General features: G+C 28.8%; 1 long non-coding RNA gene across 1 annotated transcript; it reads left to right on the top strand.

The window, feature by feature from the left end:
* The first annotated feature begins 415 nt into the window (after window positions 1-415).
* LOC107883709 lies at window positions 416-4,871 on the top strand. The gene is made up of 10 exons (XR_001679468.2): window positions 416-709; window positions 765-874; window positions 1,012-1,121; window positions 1,228-1,340; window positions 1,763-2,063; window positions 2,122-2,229; window positions 3,132-3,268; window positions 3,340-3,462; window positions 3,535-3,617; window positions 4,706-4,871. It is a non-coding gene; the product is annotated as an uncharacterized LOC107883709 (long non-coding RNA).
* The last annotated feature ends 549 nt before the right edge of the window (window positions 4,872-5,420 follow it).

Below are 5,420 nucleotides of genomic sequence, written 5' to 3'. Positions count from 1 at the left end.
GGCCGCACAATAATAATAATATGGTATCTTAATTCAGGCCCACGGGCCCATGCTGAAACATAATACCTCGGCGGCTGCTGCAGCAGGCTCTCGTTCACATATTTTATTTCACACGAAGCCGGCAAACAATATTGTACTGTAGTGACGCTGCCCCGTTCTCGGCATTCTATGCCGTTCTATAGCTCGACTCCTCTGACACCGCCCCACCGTACCGTTACCGCTCACCGTACGACCATTATCGCCAACACTGGTAGTATTTACTCTATGGCCACACCGGTTCGTGTTCGTCGGTGATATAATTATCATGACAAAATAGTTGTGTTATCAAACGACAAACGACGACGACGACGACGACAGCAACAACAACAACAATAATAATAGTAATAATAATGATATTCCAAAAGTTCAACGGGACCGCGCGACAGCGGTGATAAAATATAGATTGCAGCTCACGGCGGACGGCAATCCAACGCGGAAAATAATAATTATTGATGAGAAAATATCTTATACGGCGTTCAGATGTTTCTCCTTGGGCAGTGAACATTTTCGAGCGTTATCGTTTTTGCGTCACGCTCGATACCTATTACACAATATTAAAACGAGAGGCGATTTTTATACTTAGTTTTACATTATTACTGGATTTTCAAATTTTACGAAAAACACCGAAAATTCTGACAGTTTAATCCGGACGTCGAAATGGGTTTTGGAGGTAGGTCGAGTGAATTTTCTATTGAGGTAGTAACTAATATATATTTTTTTTGTAGTTCAATTTGTTTGTCACAATTATGGGTTATGCACTATGCAATGGTGAAAAATCATAAAACTCCAGATAATAACCTGATGAAATCTTAACTACGGGAGGTGTATCAAGATTGTAAGTAACATTCTATACTTATTTCTATTTAATAATTAATTTTTTTTTGGTGATAAATTGTTCATACACCTACAAAAGGTTGCTACATTTTTAAGAAGTATAAATGTGGTGTATTTAAAATTATTTTAATTTTACAGGTATAGAGACGGGTTTGTCCAGTCCAGTGTACGGTATGCAAAGGTGAAAAATCATAAGACTCCAGATAATGACCCGATGAAATCTTAATTACAAAAGGTGTATCAAGATTGTAAGTACCTAATATTAATTTATTCTTATTTCTATTTGATAATTAATTTTTGTTTGGTAATAACTTATTTAAATGTTGTGTATTTATTAATATTTTGATTTTACAGGTATAGAGATGGATTATTAGTAGAGTCTAGTTAGCTGTATGCAAAAGCAAAAAATCATAAAACTTCAGATAATAACCTGATGAAATCTAAATCACAGGAGGTGTTTCAAGATTGTAAGTAACATTCTATAGGTACTTATTTGTATCTAATAATTAATTTTTGTTTGGTAATAAATTGTTCATAAGAATGTGTTTTTTCAAAATATACCTACCTAGAAAAGATTGCTAGTTTTTTAAAAAGTTTATCCATGCCTTCGTTAATTCAGCGCTGCTGTAACGCTTCGTCAGCAACTATAAATTGTCATTTTTTAATTTAGTGCAAAACTATGCTGCTTGTGATAGGTAGATGTTTTTTAATTCATCATATTGATCACAACCTAGCGAACCAAACAGCGGTTCCAGCAGGTTAGAAACATGCTGGTTAATCACAATCATATTCATCATACTTTCTTATCACATCTATCACGCTTACAGCAGCGCTGAATTATCGAAGGCATGGTAAATGTTGTGTATTTATTAATATTTTGATTTTATAGGTATGCGACAACGGTGATAAATTAATATAGATCGCAGCTCACGACGGACTGCAATCCAACGCGGAAAATAATTATTGATGAGAAAATATCTATACGGCGTTCAGATGTTTCCGCTTGGGCAGTGAACAATTTTGAGCGCTATCGTTTTTGCGTAACGCTCGATTCATTTTATATTATTAAAATGAGAGGCAATTTTCATATCTGAAGTTTTACTGGATTTTCAAATATTTCTAATAACACCAAAAATATTTTTGCCACTAACTGTCTAATTCGGACGTCGGAATGAGTGTCAGCCTTGGAGGTAGGTAGAGTGAATTTTCTATTGAGGTAGTACCTAATATTTTTTTTTTTTTTTACAGTTCAATTTGTTTTTTACAATTATGCGGTATGCAATGGCGAAAAATCATAAAACTCCAGATAATAACCTGATGAAATCTTAATCACGGGAGGTGTATTAAGATTGTAAGGTACATTTTATACTTATTTCTTTTTTAAAATCAAATTTTTTTGGTAATAACTTGTTTATATAAATGATAAATGTCTCAGAATATTTTCCTAATTTTTTTTAAAATTATTATTTTTATTATTGCATATTATGTTTATTACTTATATGTTATAACCAGGGGTTTATAACATCCCCAGGGGAAAATAAAAGTTCATTGCCCATTTAAACCATCTAAATTATTCTGGGTATTGTACTTTTAGGGGAACATGCAATTCCTATGTTCTCTTATACTTTAGATTGTTTCTTTTTTGTTTTGATTATTTTTGTTACAACAATATGTTTTAATTTTACAATAGATTAACAATAATAATACTAATAATAATAAGTGTGGATTTGGTGACTAATACTATTACATTGATTAGTAGATAATGATTTGAGCTATAATTCTTTTCAACAATTTTGTTATACATCCAGATTTATAAATAAGTTAGCTTTGGAGTGCAATTTTTTTTTATATGCTCGTACTTTCTTTTTTTGTAAATAATGTTTTATCACCCGTAAAGAATGATTTGCGGTAAACCTACTACTTTTTTGTACAAAATAACTATCATTCTATCTTTTATCTTCTATCGAAATATATTATGTCTCATTGTAGACCAAAAATTATGTGTCTTTGAAACTATATGCGTGTGCAAGAATTTTTGACAGGGTGTGCAGTATTGTTTGTTTTAGTAAAATTTATTTGACCTATTACAATTCAATAAGATAAATGTTGTCTCTATATTACCTATAATAATTAGTTTATAATAAATTTAAAGTTTTTAGACGCTGTTTTATTGATAATGAAAATAAAGAATATTAGATGTAAATTTAATATTATTATTGACTATTGTTTATATTATATTAATATATACTTAATTTTAGATATTGATGTCTGCAGTCTGCACGTGCTTCCTGTTAAGAATAGTGTAACTCATTCAAGTGGAAATGAATTAACTATGATAGAGAATGTTTTATAGGATAATTGTAAACCATGTTATACATTTCCATCAGATCAATTAGTAAATATTTTGTTTTATTTTTACTAAATAATATCTTAAACACTATATAATCATAACTATTTATTTAATAGGCAATAATACATATAAGATAACTATTGATGATTTTGTAAATTATGAGTTTTTCATAGCAAGTGCTTATTCATTGATTGATGTATCATTGATGAATAATAGTAACACCATTTCTAAAGATAAAGGTGATTTAGTAAATTCTAATAACTACAGTTTGTATACATATTTATAATATAAATATATTTTAACTGTTACAGTTCTTTGATACAATTTTACAAATGTACTGTTTAAATAAGTCTGAACACCAAAAACTCCACTGATGCTGCTGAAGAGCTTAATGGTAAACTTTATTGAAATTGTTATTGTGGTCCATTACAAATTATAAGTATAACTTAAGAGGACGTTTTACCCGCATATGTTGTCTTTGTCTTATATACGTACAACATAGATAATTTTGTTCACCAGTTTCAATAGTATGCTGTTAGTTTTGATATTAGACTGGATGTTGAAGGTAAGAAAATTATCTGTGTTTTCTGTAGGTTTTTTAAAATATTTTAATTTTTAAGTGTATTATGATAATTTTTAAATATCAATATTTTAAATACTCATAGGTAACTCACTTAAAAATTAAAATATCTAAAAAACCAACTACAGAAAACAGATAATGTTCTTTCCTAAAAGATTGATGATAGATTAATTTACTCTAATATCAAAACTAACAGTACACTATTGAAACTGGTGAACAGAAATTTGTTATGTCGTACGTGTGGACGCGGAGATCCACGTATATTTATAAGTTATAACAATAAACAGGCATTGAGGCATATCTTAAAAAAAAAATCATTACTGATGAGTATGCTAAATCATATAGCTCGCACAAGGCACAAAGGAAACAAAATGCCTTTTAACTAAACAATTTCAACTTCTTTATTTAGAATAAATTATAATTTGTATTAATTATCGTAGACTTGAAAACTAAACAACTTGTCAATATTAGGTATTGAATTAAGTAATTATAATATATACTATTTATCATATAAATATAACAATCATAGAGAATAAACATTATCTTTTTGTGTTATTTTTATTTTTAAGAATATTATAAAAATAAGGTTTAACTATAAACTAACTAAAAAAATTGAACACTAATTACTTTCTTAAAAATAAAATAGCATTAGCTATACACATATGATATTTAATTTAATTTTTTGATTGTTTTAATATGTAATTTATACCTAAATTCCAATAATGTAAACGTAACGAGTGAAATATGAAGGGGTTTTATAACATTATATGAGTGCGTACGACAAAATAATAATGTTGAATGATGCTCTCATCTTTTAAACGGATAACTGGGATTGTTAATAAGTAAGATACTTCAGTGTTTTTTAGAAATGATTAATAATTGTATGTATTAACTTATTTTAGAAACAACCCAGTCTTCTTCTATATTCAATCAAACTTCGATCAAGGACACTGAATCTGCCGCAAGTATATGGTTTTCAAAAGCGAGTAAAAGACTCAAAATGCCCACAACAAATAATATTAATAATTGATTTTTGGAAAATATTTTGTTTTAAGTGTTCAGCGGTCAGCCACTAAATTTTAACAATATAAATATATATATTTTTTTATATCTATACACCTATATTTAAGGTTTACATTATAAGAAAATATTTTTTTTTTTTTTTTTATCTAAACTAAGTTTTCACTTTTAAATGACATATTTAAATGTAAAGTATTTAGAAAATAGTTTAGATGTTAAAATCAATTAAAGCGTATGAAAATTTTAGTAATGTCGCAAAAATATCTTTAGTTATTACTTATTAGGGTAAAATATTGTTACCTAATGGGTGTTATTGTACATTGCTACTTAATCCATATAGATAGTACTACAACATGATCTAAGTATCGAAAGTACGAAACTTAAAAAATAAAAAAGTTGCTCAAGGCTATACTTTTTTGGAGACAGGAAATTTTTGCGGGAGCTTTTTCGAAAACAGATTTACCATAACTTAGACAGTTAAGCAAATCAATGTTAACAGAACGTTCTGTTAATATCTTGATAAAAACAAAGTTATTCTGTGCAATCAATCTTTACACAGGGCTGTCCGTAGGTTAGGGCGAGCGGGGCCCTCACCCC

This window comes from Acyrthosiphon pisum, chromosome X, assembly GCF_005508785.2.
Source record: "Acyrthosiphon pisum isolate AL4f chromosome X, pea_aphid_22Mar2018_4r6ur, whole genome shotgun sequence".
Taxonomy (NCBI): Eukaryota; Metazoa; Arthropoda; class Insecta; order Hemiptera; family Aphididae; genus Acyrthosiphon; species Acyrthosiphon pisum.
This window is presented reverse-complemented; position numbering and strand designations above follow the sequence as displayed.